At 46.8% G+C, this 25,210-nt stretch overlaps 1 protein-coding gene across 1 annotated transcript in view; it reads left to right on the forward strand.

The window, feature by feature from the left end:
• The first annotated feature begins 2,451 nt into the window (after positions 1-2,451).
• RASGEF1C (RasGEF domain family member 1C) overlaps positions 2,452-25,210 on the forward strand; it is a 74,598-nt gene continuing 51,839 nt past the window's right edge. Inside the window, exon 1 of the mRNA XM_065690467.1 lies at positions 2,452-2,815. The gene's annotated coding sequence lies outside the window, so the exon portion shown is untranslated. The remainder of the gene's footprint in view (positions 2,816-25,210) is intronic.

Below are 25,210 nucleotides of genomic sequence, written 5' to 3' on the forward strand. Positions count from 1 at the left end.
GAGTGTGTGAATCTACTTGTACCTTCACTCAAGAGCTTACAAACTAGAGGACTCCCCCATCTTGGGGTGAATGTTTTCCTGCATCATCTGTCCTTAAGGGAGAACTGAACTAGGTAATCCCCTGGTGTTATTCCTGTGCTGGTTTTAGAGGAAGATCAGGAAGTCTGAGCCAGAGCCTGTAATTATGATAGGTCTTTAGAATAAAAAAGGTGACATTTAGAGAAAAGATCTTAAGAGAGGAATTGCAGAGTGAGGCTGTCTCAAGGTTCAAGCCATGTTGTTCCAGGCAGCGCTGGGTTTGTGTTTCCCCTCACCTCGTTTATATTTATATCCTTCTAAGATTGTACCATGGCTGAAGTGAAGCTGGAGGAAAGGATGGTGTTAGCTTCTTCATCCCTGTCCTGCCTCCTAAGCCATCACTGCAGCAGCATCTGTGCCCAGGGAATACACACAGCTTCCTCTGACGTTTCACCTTCCCTGTGCCTTTGCTCTCTGGGGATCCCAACTGAATCAAGAATAGAAAGCAGGCATACGAAAAATAGTGACTGGAAGACACAGAATCGCTTTAATCTCTGCGATCGTGTAGGCTTCCCTGTCTTCAGAGCAAAACCCCAAAGGCGCCCAACCAAAGACAAGCCAAGGGTGCTCTGTGCCACACACAGCTTGTGAATGGCACGGTCTGCTTGTGTCCCCCAGCACAGCTGCAAAAACAAGGAGCATTTTACTGCTCCTGCTGAGGGAAGGCAGAGATCCCTGTGCTGAGGGCTGGAGTCTGTGTCAGCATGTCTCTAGCTGCCTTTAAGCTGGACCTGCAGAGCCACCCTCTTGGAGCTGAGCTTGCTTGGCTGGAGGGCTGGTTTGTTCCAGAGGAAAAACCTGCATGGGGACTGGCTTGGAGGCCAGCATTAATGCTGATGTAGCTGCGGTCTCTGGGCAGAGCTTTTACCCTTTGCATAGGCACAGAACAATTCTCAGTCCACAGGTGTCATCTTGGTAAACATGAAATGGGAATGTGACTTATCAGTGTGGGATTGGGGTCATTGCTTGGAGGTTCTGTGGTCACTTGCCTTCACTTAGAACAGAAAGATACCAATAGAAGCTGTTTACTGAGATCATGGACTGTGCAAGGGGAGTAGGAAGACGTGCTCTCTTTTGGGGATGAGGAAGCTCACTTCCAACCTGCTTTTTGTGTTAATGTGCGGGAATGCCCAACCCCTCAGACACTGCCTGGGCTGACGTATGGAGAGAGGTAAAGATGTGCAGGCTCTCTGCCGCTCCCCTCCGCAACCCTGGGCTAGGAGAATTCCCTAATCCTGCTTATCTGCAGTATTTACACTGCTCATAGTGCCCGAGTGTCAGCAGGCACGGCACGGCCATGTTTCAGCTTTGAGTCATCAGGCGAAAGAACTCTGGTCTGGGGCCTGTAGGGACTAGAAATCATCAGCTTGTGTTGGCTGCCTGTCCTCTGCAAGATGAACTTGTGGGCTTGATCCGTCTTCCCCACATACAGGCATAGAACACCCACACATCTGGCTTGTATTAGCAAGCCCTCATTGGCAATTTCTCTAAAGACAAACCAAGCTGGGGAGAACCGGAGTGTTTCAACCAGGCCCATTGAGAGCACAGATAATGGTGACAGTGCTGTGCTCCTGTTCAATAGGTTGGGCTTTCTCTAACATCTGTGATAACCTTTCATCATAGACTGGTTGGGATTGGAAGGGACCTTAAAGCTCATCCAGTTCTCACCCCCTGCCATGGTCAGGGACACTTTCCACTAGAGCAGGTTGCTCCAAGTCCCTGTGTCCAACCTGGCCTTGAGCACTGGCAGGGATGGGGCAGCCACAGCTTTGCTGGGCAACCTGTGCCAGTGTCTTAGCACCCTTACAGTGAAGAATGCCTTCCTAATATTCAATCTAAACCTCCCCTCTGCCAGTTTAAAGCATTCACCCCCATTCTATCACTACTTTCTCTTATAAAAAGTCCCTCTCCAGATTCTTTGTTAGCCCCTTTAGGTACTGGAAGGCTGCAATAAAGCCTCCCTGGAGCCTTCTCTTCTCCAGGCTGAACAACTAGCGTGTTCTGTCCTGTCTTCCTATAAGGGATCCAGTCGTTTGGCTTTCTAGGGATGTGCACTTTAAAAAAGCAGTAAATAAACGTTGCACCTCATTTTCACCTGCTGTGAGCCAAACGCTTCCATTGAAATCCCAGGCCTCTAAACTCAGCGTTCATGGGAGCAGGGCTCTGGGTACACGGGGGGTCCCCTCTTATTTCAGGAGGTAGCCCCAGCTCCCTGCAGCCACGGGGATTGGGGGGGGGGGGGGGGGCGTTCGATCAGCCCGGCTGCCAAAGCCAATTACGAGGACGAGGACGATCTAATTACATTAGGGAACATCTGTACTTCATTAAAAGCCCTCGCGGGGCGGATTCGCGCCCGGCCACGTTACGCACAGGCGCTTCCAACCTCCCCTCGCCCCCCTCTCGCCGCTCCGGCAGCTGCACCGCCCCGGGGCCGCCCCGGCCCCGCTCCCTCCGCCCCGGGAGCCTGCACCTGCCCCTCCCGGTCCCCTGCCGGTCCCATCCCGGGCGCGGCGGGCAGGCGGCGCTCTGCGGCCGGGCTGCGCCGGGGCTCCGGGGCGGTGCGGCGCGGTGCGGTCTCCTCTTCCTCCTCCTCCTCCTCCTCCTTCTCCTCCTCCGCGGCGGCGGCAGCAGCGCGGGCAGATGCGGCGGATCCTGGGGCTGCTCTCGCCCGCAGCGGGCTCCCGTCCCCCCGCCGCCCCCATGGACGGCAGCGGGGGCAGCAGCCGCGCGTAGCTCGGTGAGTCCGGTCCCGGTCGCGGTCCCTTCCCCCAGCACCCTGCCCGCACCGCGCTGCCGCAGCCCGGGATGCTGCCTCCCTCCCCGCGCTCCTCCGCTTCCCTCGTTCCATGTAAAATCCCCCCCTCTTCCCCCCTTCCCCACGCGTGTCGCGCCGGGGCTGGGCTGCGGGAAGCGGCTCCGCCACCTGCTCCCTGCGGCTCCGGTTCATGCGGGGCGGTGGGAGCGTCGCCTCCGCCGGCCGGTCCCTCCTGCGGGATGGGGCTGGAGGGGTCGCGGGGGGCGTCCTGCGTTGCTCTGTGCTGGGAGTGCTGGGCTGGGGGGCTGCGGCTGGGCTCCCAAACATTTGTTCCGGGGGAGGACTTCCCCGATAGCAGTCCTGGAGTTATTTTGTTTCAGCTAAATTTAATTCCAACCGACTCAGCGGCTGTATGGAGCGAGAGGAAAACGCCACTTTGAGGGTTGTTTTCCTTACCTTGGCTATAAAGACCTTTCTCTGCGTATTCCTTAACGATTTCTTTCTGTAACATGATGTTGTTGTGCTTTATTTACTCCTGGAATTTAACAGCCCTCCCAGACAGGCAGGCTTGTTAGAGGCTGAAATAACCAGCTCCAAGGCACAGGCAGTGCCCTTGGTTGTAACAGGTGCAATGTGCATATTCTTATGAACAATGAAATGGTTTCAGCGTTCAGGTTTATTTGTATGCTCTGCATTTCTGTGTCTCTGAAGAAATCGTCATGCTATGTTATGTCAAAGATGTGCTTACGGTGTCAGTGTGTCCGTAGTACCTAATTAAGAGGACATGGGAGCAGCTGCACAGACCCTGTCCATCAGTGTTGGCTTTATTACCCAGGGTGTTCCTGGGTGACACTGTATAGCTTGGGGTGTTCTGGTGGCTTCTGTGAGGACCCACGCTGGGTACCAGCTCCTCAGCGATGCTCCTGCGCAGCATGAAACTGGGAGACGAGGGGGAAAGTGAAGTGCAGATGAGGAATCATTTGTGCTTGGTTTGTATTCTGTAGACTTGATGGTCCTTTCATACAGCTCCCTGCTGCTGTGTTTTCCGAGTATGGTGGTGGTGGCACATCTTGTGTTGTTGCTGAAACCTAAAATCCTGACGCTCCTGTTCACAGAAGAAATTTCCTGGGCATGTGTTTCATAGAAAAAAATAACAGTCATTGGTTTAGTAGCTTCCTGGGCTTCGTATTTAAGGCAAGCATCCAGAGTGACACCACATTAGTAATTGACTTAAGGGGAGTCATTCAGCAGTTAGAGCTGTAGATCAGAAGGAAATTAGACTGGAATGTAATTATTGCTGTCAAACCAATATAGCACAATAGGTGTATTCAAGCAGTCCTCGCCCAGGTTCAGCACCTGCTGTGGGTTACCTGTGCTCTGTGGTGGAGCCAAGGGCATGTCCTGCCTAGAGGTGTTTCTGCCCTCCTCAGCACTGGAAGATGCACCTTCCTGTGCTCTGCTTTCCAGGACACTAAATATCCTTTATTTTGTTAGGATAGGAGGAGGAGCAGACTGCCTATGCAGGATGGGGAAGGATGAGTGGGTAAAGGCGTGAGGATGGAGAGTACATTTATTTGTTACCCTCTTGGGTCTTTATAGATTACAGCAAAGAAATGGTAGAGGAAAGGAGTCAAGGCTGTAGCCAGAGAAAGGTACCTGGCACCGAAGGCTGTTAGAGCTGTCCTCCTAGGTGGTGGTTGTGGATACTGAACAAAGCAAAGGCACCAGAGATGCCCGAAAGGTCTTAGCTTGTCAGAGATGCTCCGAGACTGGACAGACTTGGATTTATGCCTTGTAGCTTACCCCACTGTGAGGGACAGTGCTGCTTCCTCCAGGAAAATGGTGAGAAAGTCACAGTGGTGTCTGCTGGGGCATTCAGCCCTCTCCAGAGGGTTTCCCAAGCAGAGGGATCTGCCAGCTCTTGCTAATGAGTTGCAATAGCGGTGAACTTTGTGTTGTTCTGTAGTAGCTACAAACCTTGGGACTGCAGAGAGTGTGCAAAGGAGGTGGAGATACAAACCTTCCCTTGGACCACTTACAGCTTCACCCAGTAATGTAATTCCATCCCTTGAGGTTCTTGGTTTACTGCAGGTGAATGTAGGAATACAATTCTGCCTCCTTGGCGTTTTGTATAGCTGTAATTCAGCCAACCAAGGAAAATAATTGCTTTGTTAACCCTTTGTAAGGTGTAGCTGATACAGCTCCTTCTGGTTTATTCACTTAAAAGTGGTGCGTTCCATTAAAATACAGCTCAATTCTTAGAAAGCCATTAGTTCAGGAGAAAAACATTTGTTATAGCTTCAAGCCACCTCCACCTAATGATGCTCAGCTGAAAGGATTTAAAGTGTTATTTAATCCCATTTGGGGACAACAATCTTAAGGGATTCTTCAATAATCCCCAGCAATAGTTAGCAGCCTTATTTAGCATCTTGGGCGATTCACACTGGTGTGAGAGTGATCTGTCCTTTTCACATTGCTGGTGAAGCATGATGTTGCTGTGAGTAAGCTGGGTAATGCTTATGGATCTGCTAAAGCAATGAAGCTCTGGATAGTGGTCTTTCCGTTGCCTGAGGCTTTTCTCGCTATACATGCTTGTTTAACAAGGGTTTGGAAATCATCTCTGGAAGCTGGTTGTTTGTGCTGCAGATGCTGATCTGGTCAGGGATACATCCATGCTGCAGTCATGGATGTAGCTTGAAGTGCTCTGCACTGCAATGTGGTGGGACCCCATGGAGCTCAGTGCAGCCTCATGCAGGTCCCTGCTCTTGCCATTCTGCGCTCACCTGAGCAAGGGAAGTGTTCTTCCTCCAGCAATTTGATGTACTTGCAGGAACTGAGTCAGGGTGGGGTTGAGGCAAGAGCAGGGACTTCTGGACAATGGGCCAGATAGCTTAGGTCTTGTAGCCTTAAGACATCAGCTAGGTCAGGAGTTTAGCTGGGTGTAAATGGAGTTAAATGTTTCGGATAGCTGAGATGAGAGCAGTGTGTGCTTAAAGTGAACAAGGGCTTAAGGGGGACTCAATGACTTTTGCTTAGTGGTGTGGCTCTCCGATACAGTTAGGAGAAGATGCTTTCCAGGTGATGCTGATGGCATGTGCTGCTTGTGAGGACTGGATGGTAGTGCCTGTCCTTTGAGGAACACCTTTTCTCTCACAGTAGACACTTAATAAATGAAGGAATTAATGGCAGTGAATGAATTAATAATCGTAAGTTTAAATCTGTGCAGTGGGTTCCTTAGCAAACTGCATTTACTCCTTTTTCTCATTTCCTTGCTCAAGGACTGCTCTGCCTGTGGACTCATTGTTCACCAGCTCTGGGGTGCTTCCTTCTAACAGCATCGCATTGGTTTTGTTAGAAATGTCTTGTTTGAGCAAGCTCACTCTGGACACATTTCCCACCTGCAGGTTTCCTCAGGGATGCAAAAGCTTCGCAGGTGTGTAGTGAAGGCCTTTCCTTCGCTGGCCAAATGTTTGCTCATGTCCTAAATATAAATTCTAGGAATTGGTGTTTGTTTTGGAGCTGGGGAACGCTTTTCTCTTTTACCCTCTTTATAGATTCGGAGGATTTAAGCATATGATTAACATTAAACATGTGAATATTCTCCCTGGACTCATTTTTTGGATCAAAGGCAGAGTGCTCAGTATGTTGAGAGGATGGAGCCCACAAACTACTAAATGCAGGGAGCTGATCTGCTGCTGTGCTTGTCTAAAAAGAGTATATGATATGAGTACTTTGGATTTATGCCTGACTGTGCCCCAAATCCCTCAGCTAACTGCTGTCTTGATGTTCCTTATCTACAAAGTGCTTACAAGCTTTCACAAACCTTTGTGATGCTGCTGAGACGTGTCCTTATCCCCATTTTCCAGAAGGAGATGTTGAGGGAGTTTGGTGATCTGCTGAGACCACTGTGGGTTGTGGACAAAGCTGGGCATTGAACTTGCAGCTTCTAATTCCCAGTCCCATAAGGCAGGGGCAGCAGCACAGCTCTCTGGCAGCATTTGGTTAAACATTGCCATCTTTCACACCATCAGAATGCTCCCCAGCTTCCCATCCTTACACAAAGGCTTCTCATATCATCTGCTGGATCAGACTCCAACCCAAACTACAGTCTGTCTGCAGGAGTGAGCAGTGCCCTGTTAAGAGAAGGAATCTCAGTGATAATACCTGCCTGGCTCTCAGTCTTGTTGGATGCTATGAGGAGAGCTGCTGTGTCAAGACTCCTGTAACCTGAGTGGTTGGAGCTTAGAGAAAGGGGGATTCTGCCATCTTCTCTCCTGTAAATGCAGTGATTCTTGATTTCTTGCTGGTTTAAAAATACTCTCTACAGAGCAGGGAGCCTGGGTCCATGCATATAAATATAGACATGCTAGGTGTGTATGCCTATGAGCTGGCAAATGAATCAGTTTCCAAATCTGAAGTTTGTCTCGTGTTGCTTTTGGCTCTGAGTTGTTGTGTTTCTTTTTCTCCCTGGTTTTACTGTGCTTCATCTCCTTAAATTAGAACTTCTCAAAAGAGAGCAGGCAAATATCAGACACGGAGGAACATGGTTTGCACTGATCCTGTGTGGCTGTGCCCATGCAGGGCAGCACGGAGGTGAGAGGTGCCTGCATCCCTTTGTCAGAAAGACCCTCCTGGACCATTGTGGGATGCTGATATCTTGGGAAGCTGCGGTGGCCAGGATCCAATAACCACGACAAAGGCAAGCTTACGTGTGTTTTGAAGTTTTCCATTAGGAAATGTGGTTCCTCAAAATCCAGTGTTTTGTAGTATAAGGCAAGTGACAAATTTGCAGCAGTTCTCAGGTTTCCCACAGGAGAGCTGCCTGGTGTACCTCTGCATACGGATGTGTGAGGGACAGGCAAGCCCTAATTGGGATTTTGCTACCTTTACATGCTTTGTGAGTGAACCACAAGCACCCTGAGCTTTTGCATATATATAACAGCATCCTTCCTTTTTTCTTCTTATCCTCCACAGGGAACCTGTGTTCTGCTGAACTATCGTTCCTTTCCATAAATGACCCAATCAGCCTTCATCACCACTAGTCAGATCAGAAACTTCATTAGTTAATAGCAGTGCTGCTCTTCCTTTTTGTCCCTACTGCAGCTAAGCTCATGGCGTTTACAGACAGACCTGTTAGTCATTAATATTCTTTGTATTCTTCATCTTTGGCTTCAGAAAAGAAGCCCTTTCATCTTTTGCCTTGCTTTGTTTTTTAGAAGCAGCCAAGTTTGACTGGAGGAAAAAAGAAACTGGAAAAAAACATTTCTCTCTGCTTTCTTATAAGCTTCCAAGCAGTCTCCCCTGCTGACTTTGTGCTTTCACAGTAGACAAACATTGACTTTGTTTTCATAGAGTAGAACTGGTTTGTTTTTCCCTTGGTTTACCTTTCTGGTTGTGCCTCAGCAGAGTGGCAGGGCAGGATTAATTAGCAGCAGCTGTTTTTTTCCAAAATCCTCATTCTTTCCACAGCTTTCCCATCAGGTTTATTGCACCTAAAGTCAGGTTGGTGCAAAGAGAAATACAAGCATGTATCTAAACCTAGAGAAACTGTGAAGGGCTTTGCTGGTTTGGAGCCTGGATGGTTATGTCTGCCCCAAATCGGGCACAGTGATGGGTCTGTTGATTCTTGCTCTTTAAAAGCAATCACGATGCTGATACCCAGGAATGTGTTTTAACTCTGCCTACTTGGGGTGAAATGTGCATGGGTGAGTACAGTAATAAACCACACTCCTCAGCTGGGGAAGGCTTTCTTTTCACCGCTAAGCGCTCACTAGTAAGTGACCAAATCCTTTTCTAATCCTCAGGGCTAGCTAAAAGGAAGGTATGGAGGCACGGCGCTGGAGCTCTGTGATCATATGGAATCTCGCAGCTCATTTCTGGACCAAAAGCAAAAAAACCACTTCTGGCCCGGGCTTTGTGTTTTGTGCTTGAGGTTCATTAAATGCTTTTTGAATGTGCCAGGAGTCCATATCCATTCTGCTCGGGTTTCCTCACTCCTGGCTCTGATGCAGTGCATATCGCAGCGCGATCATTAAGTGTGATTACCACATTTTTGACCTATTTAAAAGTCTGGCTGTGAAATTCCAAAGATTCTAATGTAAGCTATAAAGCAGATTATTAATGTGCCGTCGCTTACACATTTCATGGCTCATTTCCTGATCACAGCAATTTTGAACGTGTATGGAAAGTCAGTTCCAACACATGTGTATAAACATCACGTAGCATGTACAGCCCCGTCACCTGGGTTTGGGCTCATGTTCCATGTATCTTCTACAAGTCAAAGCAGGTTAGAAGAGGGAGCCACAAGTGTAAGAAGCTGCAACATTCACATTGGTGCTGGCAAAAGGCCTGATGCTTTCTGTGGTGCTGGAGCTCAGGAGAGGGTATAGGAATGAGGATCATACAGGGATATAGAAGTCAGGCAAGAGAACAGATCTCGGGAGCATCTTCATGCAGTCCCTTGTTGTGCCCTCTGGGCTGGAGAAGGTACCCTCTGAAAGCATCAGGGCTCAATGGGATTTTAGCTGTGCTGAAGCTGGAACACAGGCAGGATGCTATGTTCCAATGGGTCCGCAGAGAGCAAAGATGGCTGTTGAGATCTTCCAGTCTTGTCCATCACTTCGTTCAAATCTGTCATCTTGTTCATGGAACTGAAACTCTGCAGAACCTCCCTAAAGAGCCTGGGCATTTGCAGATTAAGACTGCAGGCTGTTAGCTACTTAGCTGTTTTCTTACTGCCACGTTGAGTGCCTGGCTCTTTGGTCCTACATGAGCAGTCAGATGTGGATGTCTGCCTCTGTGAGATTAGCAGTGATTTTAAATAAGTTTGGGATGCAGGATGAAAGCAGGGTAAGGCATAGAGCAGGGTGAGGTGGGACCCTTCTCTTTCAGGACCTGGGGGTGAACTTTGGTGTAGATGAACCCCTTGTAAGATGTAAGAACCAGGCAATAAGCCATGCTGAGGAGCAGCGTCCTTGGCATTTTCTGTCCTCCAAGGTGAGGAGATGGAGGGAGAGGTGCAATTAGTGCTCCCCATCTCCGAGCACTGCTGGAGGACAAGGTTAGCATCCTCTAATGGCTGCTGCTGTGCCAAGACGTAGAGGAGAGATTTCTGTTCCTCTCAGGATCCATGGAGGCTGCCAGCACAAGCCCTGAATACTTGTTCTATGCATCAGGGACAGGATTTGCGCTTTTGTTCCTGGCATGTGCATATGTTTAACAGTGTTTCAGATGTTCTGTGTGTATGGCTCTTACTCAGTTTCTTACTCAGTTGCTAGAGATGATTTGGATCCTTTGGTCTCCCAAGTGAGAAGGTGGTTGTGAGGCTGGCTAAGCCCTGCTAGAAGGTATTGTTCCATAGTGTACACAGCTGGGAGAGGATCAGCTTGTTGTCTGCAGTTGTGTTATATCTTAACGTGGTGTAGTAAAGTATAAATGTACACAAACACCTACGGAGCATTTCATTCATAAGCTGCCAGGCTGCAGTGTGCCTTTTGAAATCGCGGGTTTGGGATTGGTTTTGTTTTCTAGGATAACTTCATTATTTGATATGAGGCATTTCCCAAAAATAAATCCATCGGATGAAAACCATGTGTCCGTTAGTGATTCTGCTAATAAAAATCTGGTCTTTTTTTCATTCCGCGAAGACCTTCTGTGCAATAACCTTTTTGTTCTTTATGGCACAGTTATTAGCTGTCATTAGGTCATTTCAGGAAGGTCATTATATATGAACTGGTGTGCTGTGGGGCTTGGAAGCACGGGCCACAGCATCGTGTAAGCCAACAGAAGTATTTGAGAGCATAGATTGTTAGGAAAATGTGCAAGAGGCTTGTATAAATAGGGATGGTTATGAACAAGTCCCTCTCAAGGCATTACTCGTATGCCTCTCTCTTCTCACAGCAATCCAGCTCGTGTATTAAAGCAAGTATCTTCCAAAGTGGAACCGCAAACGACAGCAGAATTATGATTAAAGGGCAGTGAGGACTGGTGGTGAGCACAACATAAAATACAAGTCTCGCTGCGGTTAGGAGAATGTGCCCATCTAATAAGCAGCTTAACTTGGTGTATTACTGTGAAATAGAAAGAACCATGAAATATGGGATGTTAATAGTAGGCTGGATTTCCCTGTCACTTTGTATTTATGTTCCTGAAGCTGCCCTGGCTCTGTCAGGGTTACTTCTGAATAGGACCTAAGTGAATGAGAGGTGGATTTCCACTTCTCAACACCTTGGTTTGTTTCTGTTTTGAAACAGCAGTAAGATTTCTCTGCAGCCCTAGATTTGAAGTGTTCATATCGGATAAAACGCAGCCAGTAAGATGAATTGGCCCAAATGTTTTGTTTTATTGGATGCTAACTGCTACGACTTCATTTAACTCCATTAATGAAAATAGGTGTTGTTCCGTTCTCATTAATGCAAGTAAGATTGGACCATTAGAGGCTAATTTCACCAGAGATATTAGCAAATACTAATACTTGATCTGCAGTCTTTTGCAGCCAATAAATCAGCAATTGCTATCTACACAGTAGCAAAGTCTAGTAGGGGCTTGAGTGTCTTTGAGATTGAGAGTCCTCGTCTTGAGTATGGCTGGTTTAAGTTTACTGAAATCAGTGAAATTGAGATAAATCCAGTGACTTGTTCATGTCTATTGGAGTTGCTCTAAATTTATGGTCTTCCCTGCAAACAGACTGTGGCCTGCTGTGCTTGGATGTGGGAAATCGGGAGCTTTTCCCCTTGGACTATAAATAGCCTGCCAAATGTTTGTATTCTAAAGGAGGTGTTCAACCAAACGCTGCAACAGTATTTCCAAACTGCTTTAGATCACTTCCTAATAGTTTCTGTTGTGGATAGCCAGGTTTTACTTCTTGCAAGCTTTCATATGCATGAAGTTTCCTTTTATGATTGCTGTGTCTCTCTCGGCTCCCCTCCCGGCTGGATTCTTCTCCTTTACAAGCCACATCCAAATATCTCAGTGATATGTTGGGGAAAGAAAAGCCTATTGTATAAGGCTTGTGCGTATGAGTGTTTCAGCAAGTAGCACAAGGAATCTGAGGTTCCAGCTTGCACACCTTCAGTCTTGATGTTTTGACCAGCCCCATTTAAAAACTCATGGCAAGTGATTTTTATGAGCACATGTGGAGAGGAATGTGTAAAGTGCTTGAGATGGCAGGGACTAGGAAGAAACGTGACAACTGCTTTGTGTAAGATGATCTGTGTTCTGAGGAACAAATGGTGCATTGAGATGACAAACGGAGCAGCAGAGATGCAAAATGCAGCTGGGCTGCAAGGGCTGTTCAATAGGGAGGTACCGCTGAGCGGCTCCATGGAAGGGGTTTGTATGCTGGTCAATATAAACAATTTCCTGTTAGGTTTGAGCTTTCTGATAAATTAATGATAGAATTCCCATTGATTTAATTAATGAGGTGCCAGGGTCTTGATTTGTAGAGTTTTCTGGTAGTGGTTTTGTAGCTGGAGGATTTTTAGGCAAATCAATGCCCTTTATTTTCCCACTTGCTGGGTGGGGTGCCTGGTGATAATTTATCAAGGAGTCCTTCCATGTTAAGAGACAGGCCTTTATCCACTTTTGATAGACGGAAACAGAGGGACAGTGAGATTATGGGACTTGCCCAGAGGCTGCTGTGTGATGTAGCAGGGCACAAGTTGAGTGCTGACACTCCAAAAGCCAGACCAGTCCCTTGAGTTGTGCATCGCTCTGCCTTTCAGCTACACTGTGCCTTTGTCCTTGCTTGGGAAGGCAAATACTGCACAAATCTGGCCTGATTCCCTGCACCAGGCTCCCAAAGGTGGGCAGGGATGGAGGGTTCTGATGTGTCCCATCAGTGCCCAGGATGCTTTATGATCTGGGGAGCAGATGCTGTTCAGTTGCAAAGGGAAAAAGAGATCTGCTCTCCTCATCTTCCATCATGGTGACAGCAGAAACTCTCTCTTCAGTGCAGACCTTCTCTGGAGCCTGAAGACAAGTCTCAGTCTTCTATTGCAAAGGCAGGGGAAAGCCAACGGGCATGACTGTCCAAATAATTCTCCACCATCTGAATAAGGAGCAGAGTAAGGAACTTGGTGCTTGTTCCCATTGAGGTGTGGTTTGCTTGCTGCCTGTGTGTTGGCTTTCCTCAGCAGATCAAGAAGGAATTAATGCCACAGTCTACGTAATTGTTCATCAACAGCTAAAGTAATGGCAAAACTACTCCACCCCAATTAGTAAAACAACGATTAAGAAGACTTAATGAGACTTAAACCTCTGAAATCTTACTGGTTCCTGGGCTTGGGAATGCTGTAGCAGACCAATGTGCGTGCAGCTAGCTAACTTTGCTTAGCGTTAGCCCTGCAGTGAGGAGCAGAATCACTCACTACCTCATTTAGAAGTATTTGACCTTAAAATAGGGAAGTATATTAAGGAAGTGCCTTTCAATCATGGAAACTTGTGTTTTGAGACTCAGTCAATATCTGGATTTTATTTGTGTGTATCTTATTATTTCTATTGATTACTCAGGTAACCAGTTGAGCAAGACCAGCTTAGAAGATGATTGACAGGAAAATCATGGGAGGAAGAGAATGGTTTTTCCTACCACAGGACCAGAGAAATTTGTACCATGACTTAGATTTGCAAAGCCTCTGATCCTTCCCACGCTGCTATTTTTTCCCCTAAAAACAAAGATGCTGTCAGCACAAGTTACCATTTCCCCAAAGGGGTCATTTACCTTTCATAAAAAATAATGAATACCAACATAAATGTTCTCCACATGCTGCTACTGGACTGTATTAATGAAATCTGTCAGTGTTTGTGGTGTGTGCAGCCCCATGTTTTATGATAGCACTTGAAAAATGCAAGACATTCATATGAGTTATTTGGAAAATGGTGACAGGACTATTTGACATAGCTATGTCTTAAAGAGGATGTTTTCAAGCGACGAAGGGAGAGAAACGTGTGTGACCAAGCATCACCAGCACTGGGGTAGCAGATTTCAGCCCATGTGTTACTAGAAGGACGGCCTTGGGGCTTTCCAGTTGCTGGATTTGTTTTTCCAGTGGGACCTGTGGATCCGAGTGCTTACAGGGAGCAAGCAGATGGCTATGAAGACCTTCTCTGCATGGCTTCCGGTGATGGGAAAGCAGGTTTCTTTGACAGCTTATGTAGTATTTGGTCTCTGCTGTACATAGGCATTTCCCACCCGTGGCTTTACTGAGCTTCTCTTCATTTGTATGTTGCCATGACTTACTGCAGAGCTCAGCAGTAGAAATGTAGACACAGAAGAATGTAAGAGAGGTTGTCTTTGACCTCTTCAGCAACTTCGTCTTTCACCTGCCACTGTTGGCTGGAGGAGATTGAACCCTTATACATGTGGTGCCTCGCACACCTGAATGTAGCTGTTTGCATTGGTGACCAGAGCTGGGTTTTTCTAAGCCAGAAAAGAAAAGGGGATGGGGACAAGCTGGGTTTGGACTTGGGTCATGAGTGTATGCCATGGGCAGGTGAGGAGAAGGCTACCCCAGCCACCCTTTTCTTCAAGGCAGTTGTGTTATGCCTTTCCCATCCAATCATAGAATCATAGAATAGTTAGGGTTGGAAAGGACCTCAAGATCATCCAGTTCCAACCCCCCTGCCATGGGCACGGACACCTCACACTAAACCATCCCACACAAGGCTTCATCCAACCTGGCCTTGAACACTGCCAGGGATGGAGCACTCACAACCTCCCTGGGCAACCCATTCCAGTGTCTCACCACCCTCACAGGAAAGAATTTCCTCCTTATATCCAATCTAAACTTCCCCTGTTTCAGTTTTAACCCATTACCCCTTGTCCTGTCACTACAGTCCCTGACAAAGAGTCCCTCCCCAGCATCCCTATAGGCCCCCTAATACAATACAACAACTGATACTAAAAAGCAAAGAAGCAACTTCGGCTTGCGTCTATTTATGATTATATCTAGTCCCTGAGCCTTCACTGCATTATCTCCTTAAATCAGTGCACCTGACAATTTCACTTTAGCACAGTCAGATGAATTGCTGTCCTGGGTTGCAAAAGAAAAGCCATGCACTTGCAAGCCTGCTGCAGGCTCCCTGGGAGGATTTGGAGTAAATCTCCCAATGTGCAACTGTTTGCTTCAATTATCCTTTTTCATGTGGCTCTTTTTTAACAGTGAACTATTATGAGGATAAGTTGCTGGATGCAAATCTGAGATAGAAACTGCTGGAAAGACAAAAGGTTCAATCTGAATTGCTCAGATAATAGTTGCAGTTTCCCAGCTTTGGACTCGGGCTCTGAACTCCCTCCCCATGGCTGAGGGCTGGCAGTGTTGCTGCATTGCACTGTGTCTCTAGGTACAGCTCTCATGAAACAGCAGGCGATGGGACTGTCAGAACCCACAGGCAGGTGATTTGTTCTGCAGGCAGCAGCACAAAGTGGGGGCTCCTTTGGTTGATGACTATTGAACTTCTCCTGCCTAACAGCAAGTTGTACCCTGCTCTGCAAATGAGCATCCTTGTGAGAGGCTGAGCTGCAGATGGGGGCACTGCTTGTGAATTATTAACTGTCTGGGTGACGAGCGTGCTCCAAACAGGGCTCTGCTGGTCACCCAACAGTTGGTGTCATGCAACATGGTTATTTCCTTAGTTGTTTGGTTCTAATTATTTTCCTCTTGAAAGCTGAGAGTCTTTATTCAGTGCTGGATGCTTTTCCCCAGCTGTCCACATTGCATTTTGTACATGACAATATCCTCCTTTGGAAAGAATTGATGTCATAAATTTGTGCATGCAGGAGTCCCTAAATCCAGCTCTATTTGTGGCAGGAGTTCCAAAGGGCACATACATCTCGGAAACATTGACTGTTGCATGAAATGGTAATTTTAATGCATGGAAGATCAGATTCTAATTTATTTTTATTAGTGCAGATGAAAATTGATATGATGCTTCAAGTAGGTTGTAAAATAATATCTTTAATCCCATTCCATGAGGAATATTAACTTCAAATTTTGTCTTTCTTTTCTTTCCCAAACCATTGTAAAATGCTTAGTATGCCACTTGAGCATCTGTTCTAGCGTGCTTATGTAGGAAGATTTCTTTCTCTTTATTCATGCTCACAATAGGAAAAGTGTATTTTTATGTAGTTTTATGCAGCATACAAATTCCAGTTCCTTTAAACAGGAGAAAGGCTCAGTTTTTAACCAGAGCACAGAAATGATGCATTTAACCCAATGGGCAAAAGCACATTAGGAAATGTTTTTCCAAACAGGATGCTGAAGGTGACTCCAATTTAAAAACCACCCAGGCTGAGAAGTCAGACACTTGCTACCAGCAGATACCCAGGCAGCCAGGGCTTGTGGAAGGGACTGCGGTTTCTCTTCTCTACCTTTTATCACCTACAGCTCAGAACCAATATGGTCTTCAAGACTTCATAGGTATACAAATACCTTCTGAAGGCTGGCTGTAAATTGAGTTTCTGGGGAACATCCCCGTGCTTGAGTCTCCATGTTGTTTCCCCAGCTATTTTGGCACAAGCTGTGGGAAGGATAAGCCCTTTGTAGACTTCAGCCGTATCCTGCCTGTGACAGGTTAATCTGATGCCCATGTCCACGCCTCGGGGTGGCTGACAGCATGAAACCAGGCCTGGAAATGGAAATGGAAAGCTCCTCCCTGCTACCATTGCAGGGGTGATATGTCATAGGAGATGAGGGGCATGATCTCCTATAGGAGAGCTATCTGCTGTCCTGCTGCTGTTCTGGTCATCCTGTTAGCATGCAAAATCTATGGTAACTGATAGCACTGGCCATGTAAACAGATCACAGAAGTGATGATTCTCATGGCATGGCTCAGCACTCCTGCTTGGAACTACCAAAACAGGCATGTGTAAGAGGAGTTGTGAATAACAAAGTATTTTCATCCCTACATAAGTGAGCAAAACCATGCTGATAGGCAAGCCAGGACTTTGTACCTGCATATGGAAGGTGAATGCATAGTTCTGTGATATGGTCTTCTGTAAGAGCATTAGGCAACAGTGCTATTTCGATGGGGTTAGTTGGTCACCTAAATAGCATTGTGGAGAAAAGAGTAAAAGGCCTTGAAGAGAATGTAAAAAGGATTCTAGTGTTGCTTAAAGTATTAAGACAAGATGCGCATGTAGGTTCGTGAATGCCTATGTGCAATTGGCAATACAAAGCCTTTGAATTGGAAATCACTGGGACAGAAATACAGTTAAGGTTTAGAATAGATTTAGTTCAGACAGCCATAGGGAAAAGGCAGGATATTAAAGCAGTAACAAAGATGTACTGCAAGGCATTCACTTCTATATCAATATATCGACTACACTGATGGTGGAGTGTGTGCATAGTTAGGCCTTCTGGTAGGCAAAGGAAATTTATTTTGGGGAATGGGAAATATCACTGAAAGTGCTGTAAGAAGTTAGTGTTAATGCTTCTTTCTGAAGGTCTAGAGAGGCTTCAAGTGAGTTTTGTTCTGTGCTCCAGTAAGCTGAGGAGTGTCCTCTATAGGAACAGCACAGTCTGAAGGTGGTGAAACTAGTGTGGGCTAAAACTCCACAGGTGTAAGAGAAGGAAAGGTGTGATATGAAAATGTAATGGCAGGGATTTTTATATGCTAAAGTGACACTTCTGCTGTGAATAATTTACCATAACGAAAGTCAGGAGTCAGGCATCCTGGTGAGTTGACTTTGGCTGTTTGCAGTGAGAGAGCTGAGAGGTGTTCCTGAGGAGGTAAGGCTGATGCTTATTATTGCAGAGAATAACCTGAATAGTCTTTCTATGTCAGTAGCACATAGTCTGCTAAGGATTATAATTTGGTGGCCTGGGGAATGGACACCTGGAGTGTGTGGCTGAGATGGTGCCTATCCCAAATGACTTTCCTTTCTAAGAGCCCACAGTGAATACTTGAGCATCCCTTCATCTGGGGTGACAGCCCTGCTGGCATAAAGCTTTTTGTAGGCAAGGGAGGAATTTGGAGGAGGTGGCTTTGGGAGTGGTACAGGTTGAGCTGGGGAGAGTCCTTATAAACCGCACTGGTCCTGTGACTGGTCTCTCTTCCGTCTTAATGACAGAATTATTCTCTTTTAGTGACACTCCGGGCATCTCTCGTTGAGTTTAGGCTGTCTGGAGAACTCTGATGGAAAGCTTCTATGTCTCTTCCCTCCAGTGTGAAGTGGAGCATACATCCCATTTGTGGTCTCCGCCACTCTCTTGTGCCCAAGCCATGCACTCACCCACTTGATGATAATGCCTAATTCCACCATGGATTTCTGCAGAGTGCTAAGGGTTTTTTTACCCTATCCTGTCCATACCCCACAATGGAGCATGGTGCCCAAATGCTCAGCTAACTCTAGACAAATCAGCTCAAACTGTAGTTCACCGTGGTCCTTGGGTACCAAGACAGTCTGCATGGTATAGTTCAGGGCACAGAGCCAGTGCGTCACTGGGTACTACAGAGTATACACAAGAGGCAGCTCATCCCTCTGTCTCCTAAGCTCTTGTATAAACCAGTAGGCCCAGATACCACGTTCCCTTTGGCTACTAAGTGCTAAATCTTTGGCTGTAGTTATTCCTTTAGGAGATCTTATTATATTTAAGGGTTGCTTGGTCTTCACTTGCAAATACACTGCTTGTATTCCTGGGTGAAAATATTCTTGGAATAATTATTTTACTGCAAACCCTCCAGTGGGCAATCTTTTATTCCAGAGCAACGGGCCCTTGTCCAATTTAACATAATGTACTTTGGAAGTGGAAGCCTGTAGTTTGTGGCGCAGGAAATGCACTCATTTACCAAATCTCATTAATTAACTGGCACCTCTTTAAGGGAAGTTTCTTCTCTCTTGTGGTGTTTAAAACATCATCTGTCATGAAAAGTAGCTCTTTAGGTTTTTACGAGTGATCTTTCTCTCCTGAATATTAAAAGTGATTTCTGCTGCTGCTTGTTATGAAAAAAGGAACTTCAGCTTTGAGAATTACAGTTTATGCTGCTGAGAATTGTGTGGCAGCTCCCTGCCTGCTGCCAGGAAGCTGTCGCTGTGCTCAGGACCGCGCGTCTCTGCCGTTTGACGTAATATTCTACGTGATGAAAAACTAAAGCAGCTTTTTTTCCCCTTCAGTGTGTAGCTCCCTCCACTTCTGAGCAGCACAAGATTAATCTTCTGGCTGCCAGTCTGCAGAGCTCTTGCCCAAACCAGAGACACCCAGCAATGCCTGCACTGCACCAGCCGCATCAGGCAAACCTTTACTGATGGAACCGTGCAAACGTTTCTCCTCAGCCACCTCATCTTTCCTCCTTGCCTTGCTTCACTTTGTCGTTTCCAGGTCACTTCCCTTGCCTTTGTCAGCATGTTTAGCATAGCTTCGTGTAGGAGCTGCCCTCAGGAACACCGTCATGCATACTAAATTTGTGTCTGGGATAACGGCATAAAGTGGCCTATCCACTCAGGAGCAAGACGCAGCCATAGGGAGGAATTGATGAGCTGCAGACCTTTGGGAGGTCAGTCCTCTGCAGCCACACAAGCGTCATCTACTGCCCTCCTGGATTCGGGGTGGTCCAGTGGCCCTTATATAGGTGGGTGCAGTGCTTCTGCCATTGCTGGCAGCTCTGACTTGTCTTCAGTGGTGCCGGAGCCAGTCATAGTTAATGCAATTATTCACATTGAGCGTAATCAGTGAGCCACAGAGCAATCTACCGGTGGCTCCAATCAGTGCAATTACTCAGTAGGATGAAAATGAGCTTCTTTCTCTGAAAATGATGCTGTTATTCACACAGAAATGAGTTCAAGGAACCCCTGTTCTTGTTGCAGAGTATGCTGTGACTCTGAGTACCTGCTCACACAAGTCCTTGTCTTTCTGTAATGTAGAGGTTAGGGATGTCTGGGGAGATGTGGGTCCCAAAGGTGTTTGCCTGCAGAAGAGCCAGGGTAATAACCTTACTAGGGAGAATGTGCATAAATGGCTGCAGAAAATACTGCAGCTTGCTTTCTGTCTGCTGGCAGCACCAGTGCAATGAGTAAAAGACTGTTCCAGCTGGATTTAGCTGAGTGTCTTTCTAGGACAGTGTGGACACAGCTCAGACTGGGACAGCCGCTTGAGGAAGACAAATGACAGAAATACATGGAGGGTTTCAGGCAGAGGGAGGGGTTTGGTATGGAAAATGGCTCTCCTCTGTGCTTGGCAGGACTCCGTCCAGGCTTACAGCTGTGGGGAGGGGAGGCCAACTGTGCACCCTGCATTCGAGTGTGCCTCAACACAGCTGTGAGAAAGCATCACGCAGACTGCCAGCCGCATGCTGAGATTTTCATGAGTGCATCTCTGCGTGCTCTGCTTGTGTATTACACTGCAAACCCGCCTCTGTCTGCTGGCTAGCCCCAGACACACAGCTTGGTCTCCTCCCCTCCATGTGCTGGATGCCACTTGCTCACCAAGAGCATGGCCTGAAGGTTTTAAGCCTACTCATGAACTGATGCCAAAAGGGACAGTCACTTTCCTCTTTTGGAGCTGTGCATCTCTTCTCTCCCCCTTGCTTTGGGTTTTTGGGTTGCGTGGCTGAAGGGAGAAGACTCCCTGGGTTCATCCTGTGGGCAACGCTCGGCTTTGATAAGAGGCAGAGCAGTCCTTGGAGGGGTTTTTGCCTCTTGGTGTGTTAATTTTCCACTAGATCAGCAGATTGAACAGACTCAATCCCACTGCTCTGCCAGTTGCTGTCTGTATTGCAAGGGAAGCAACAGGCAGTGGTCGGAGAGCAGCATCTCTCCTTCACGCTGTGCATGGTTGCATCAGATTATGTTTAACATCCAACTGCTGTCTTACCTATTTACTGCTTACCTTGGATGTGCCTGAAAATGGAAACTGCTGAGCTTTGATTTTTGCTGGGTTCTGAGTTTCAAAATGCAGCCACAAACAGCTTTTTGGCTTAAAAAAGCTGAAATACTGTGTGCGTGAAGTCACTAATTTATTGTCAGACTCTTAAGCTGATTGGAGTAAGTGAGAATCAGATGATGGGATCCAAATACTTCCATGCTTTCAGAGACCTCAGTTCCCAAGTCGGAGATTAGGTCTAAATATTCATGGAGATCCTTCCCCAAATGCCTCATCCCAACAGGCTTAACAGCCCCCTGCTCATCTTTGGTCACTCAGCTCAAGTTCTTGAGTGTAGTTTCTGTCCCTGGTCATCCCGTGCTGTCCTGCAGAGGTAAAGTGAGTCAAAGCTGAGGTGTATTGAATTGCCAAAGCCCTCTGTATTTTATGTATTTGAAATCTAGCTGAGGCAGATGGTTTGATCTCCTCCACATTACTGTTACTTTAAGGTATCGTTTTGGTGGGTTTTCTTGCTTTATTTTTAATCCTCACAATAGCTGTTTATGTGGCACAGAAAACCTCACCCAGGACTCTTGCTGCTCAGGAAAACTAAAGGGATATTTGGAAGATGTTCAGTTGTGTCCAGTTTTTCAACTTAGTTCAGATCCCTGAGGTGGGAGCCCAGAATATGTCTGAGAACACCGATGTGCACAAGTAACTGATGTTTCCAACACACCAGTCTGCCTCGGAGCATGTCTCTGATGTTGCCCTTTGTCTTGATGTATAAGAAGAAGCGCGGTAACACGATGGTATTTGTTGGCAAAATGGTAACTTCCTTACGGCAGCTTCTCTGCAGGCTTAGGCACCATTTCAGCCAAACACAGACCCATGTGAGCAAGCCCATCTCTGCTGGATGGGATGTTTATAGGTTTGCTTAATTTTGAGCACATGCGTAGCCTTATTGGCTATTGCATTTTGAAGCACATGTTTAAGTGATTTACTGACTGGGGGCCTACATGCAGATGTGAATATTAAAAATGAAAATTTAGGTATCTAATCCAGATGGTGAAGCTGAAATGTTTCTTTTTCAAGGCAGTCTTGGGGATTTAAACAAACATTTTCCATTAAGATTAATGGAAGATACATGCCTTAACTCCTGTAGACTGCTTTGAGAAACATCAATCAAGTGTTACAGTATGAAGTTATACTATGCTTGATGTCTTTGCATTGCAGCCTGCTTTCTCAGCTCTGCAGGCCTTGTAACATCTCCTGGTCACTGTTTTGCATTAGGAACATAACTGTCTTTATTGCACTGTGCACAGCCCCTGCAATTTTATCTGTAGTTTCATGGTACTTAGTTTTATCTTAAAATCACAATTCCTAGTGCTGATTCACAACAGTCTCGGTTTCTATTCTTATTTCTGCTTAGTGTGTGGTGGGGAAGGGAGACGAACGCTTACAGCCTCTAAACTCATGAAAGAAGCACTTGAAACACTTGACAGCATTAACCATAAGCACTCGGAATCCCAGAGGGAATATAAAGTTGATAGACTTGTGTGTGTGTTTCTAAATCTCGAGGTTTTAACATCAGTCTCCTGGTAAGTGGGAAGCCTGTTTCATTGCTGGGGAGCATTTGATGCTGTGACCTGGCACACGCAGCCTTACAGCCTTCTGCATGTGCATTGACCAGGCCAGTGTCTTGGGAGACAGGATTGATCCTGCTGTGTTATAGCATGTACCACAGTTGACTCTCCTCTATGCCCTTCTGGGAACGCTTGTTCCCAGCTCCTCTCTTGTCTTGATGTTCTACCTTCTCTCTAGTGGTGCTCCAGGGATCTGAGAGGTGTAGCAAGTATAATTTCCATGTGTTATCTGTAGAACTGCTCTGTTTTTATGGAGGTAAAACTGTGTTTTCCTTCAACTCTGCCTTTTGTTCATAGGCATCAGTGCTTGAGGCAGAGCATTTCATTAAAGATTTATGTAAAGCAGGGGCTGGTCTCAGAGGCAGGAGGATAAAGCCGTGCTCCAGAATGCTAATGCAGAGCTGGAACAGCTTGAGATGCGCGTAATGCAGCGGTGGTTGGCACAACCCGAGTTTTCATCCAGGAGAAGGGGAAGCTTGCACCATCTTTATCTTTGCCGCCCTGTAACTGAGGTTCATCCACACTTGGGTTTAGGTGAGGAAACAAACACCCTGCAGGCAAGCTCTGCCAGCGGCCCTGGGCATGGCACGGGCTGGGAGGAGTGAAGGGGTTTGGCTCCTAGAGCTGGGATGGCATCAGCAGCTGAGCCTGGAGCCTGCCAGCGCTCTGAGCTGAAGCTGTGGGAGAAAACCTTGTTCTCTCTCTGCCCTGTCCTTCCTGTTCCAGCTGGCACGAGCCGGATGTGGAGGTGGAGCTCAGCTTAAGTTTCCCTTACTGAGATCTCTCTGATAACTTCTGCAGTGGATGAGATGTGGAGAGCGTGTCTTTCTCTGTCCCTGGTTCTCCAGTGCTGTCCTGAAAGGATGTTTGGGAATCCAGAGTCTGTCAAACATGAAGATGCTGGTGAAACCCCATAAATTCACCCCAAATCATCAATCGGTATGAATAGCTTCACTGCATACCTGGTAGTTGCTGATACCGGACTTGTGGAAGAGCACTTGTGTTTGTGCAGAGCTGTGAACAGGGACTATCCACAGCAGCTTCTGCAGTAACCTCTGTCCGACAGCTGCAGGTAGAAATATAACAGCCTATGGAGCTTCCCTTGGGCCTCACAGCTGCACACAGGAACCCATATGTCCTTCTCCAAGATAGTGTTGTTTTACTGTCCAAGGCAGGTGCAGCTCCTGTTCCCCACTTTGGCAAAGCTCTTTCCTATAGGGATGCACCTAGAGCTCCCAGGGACTTGCTACCCTTCAGATGTGCATTTATGTATTGCTGAGCTGTTTATATGAATGTAAAGGCATGACAGGAAATGGGGTTTGTATTCATGGAAATGTAATTAATGTATGTTGTGTAAACTAACTAGTTAAAGTAATTCTGGAACTCAAAACAGGACAAGATTTGAATGCTTATTAACCAAAACAATGGTGGTTGCTGTGCACCTTGGAATAAACACTTGTGTCCTATAGGAGAGGCTATAAGTGTTGTCCCATCCTCTGTTATAGATCTGGCAGCTGGAAATGACCATCCTGTGGGCTCAGTATAGGAAGCTTTGGCAGGTGTGGCCTTGAATTGTCTCTGCTGTATGGAGATCCTGCAAGTTACAGGATAAAAGCCTGGAACAAGCTTGCCCATGCAGGCGGTACGCTTGCAGCTATCTCCTGAAGATAGGATCTGTGCGTTCCTTTGAAGTCATTCATGGAGAGCCAGAATAATGTGGAAATCTCTTGGCCTGTCTCCCTCTGCCCGGCAGCTCCAGCTGGGATCAGAGGCCGCACTGCTGCATTGAACGTGTGAGAGGGAAATGCTGCTGTAGGACTCTGGGTGTGCAGATGTGGTGAGTGGCAAATAGCCTTGTCAGGGGGCGAGCAGGGTAGGGTTTGATTTGCAAGCTGAAATATCAGCCAGAGCAGTGGAACAGTGTGTGTGTGAAACAGTAACTTTCTAAGTCAAAGAACCCATAGGTAGGTGAGGGTTGCAAGTGCTTCTTGTGGTGTGAGTTCTGCAGCCGTACGAAGCAATTGCACTGCTTGACATCAAGGCATCAAATCCCAGGATTGAGTTGGTTTCACTGATTTCACCGTGTACCTGAACTAACAGAGCAGACTGTCTCTGTCTCATTTGCAGTTTGTTTTCAGGTAAGGCTTTCCACAAATTGGTAAAATCCAAGTCCTAGACCTCTTAATATCAGTCATAGAATCATAGACTGGTTTGGGTTGGAAAGGACCTTAAGACCTTAGTTCCAACCTCCATGCCATGGGCAGGGGGATTTCACCCTAGACCATGTTGCTCAAAGCTCTATCCAGCCTGGCCTTGAACACTGCCAGGGATGGAGCATTTACCGCTTCCTTGAGCAACCCATTCCAGCCCCTCACCACCCTCACAGTAAAGAACTTCTTCCATCTGCATTGAGGATGCCAGCCGCATGTGTGTATTTTCACAAGCACACGCCTGGAGCACACACCTCAGTGGATTTTTGCTGTGTTTCCAAGGAATAATCCTTTAGTTCTCCAAACCTGTGGAATATGAATTGAAAAAATCCAAATCTGTTTCTGCCTTTTTCTTGTGGTCTCCATTTTCAGCCCTGCAAGTGATGTAGGATAGCTAAATGTCACTCGGCTCACCTGCTGTGTCTCCAGCAATGAGTGCAGGCAACCATCAGCCTCCAGTCACTTTCAGCAGCTCTGCAAACCAGCACTGGGAATGGTTTTGCTGATGCTACAGACAATGTCAGGTCTAGAAATAACAGGTTGGCAGTGATAAGTTGTTGTTTCCCAGCAGCTTTGGAGGACAGGGTATACTTGAAATAAATCTATCAGGTAGGGTTTCAAATTGGCCGGGGCTGTAAGCAATAGTTTATTGAGCTTATTTATGATGTTGCACCTTGGAAATGAAATGGAGAAATGTCAAGTGCTTTCAACACCAGCCAGCACAATTTA

The sequence above is a fragment of the Lathamus discolor genome, chromosome 10 (genome assembly GCF_037157495.1).
Source record: "Lathamus discolor isolate bLatDis1 chromosome 10, bLatDis1.hap1, whole genome shotgun sequence".
Taxonomy (NCBI): Eukaryota; Metazoa; Chordata; class Aves; order Psittaciformes; family Psittacidae; genus Lathamus; species Lathamus discolor.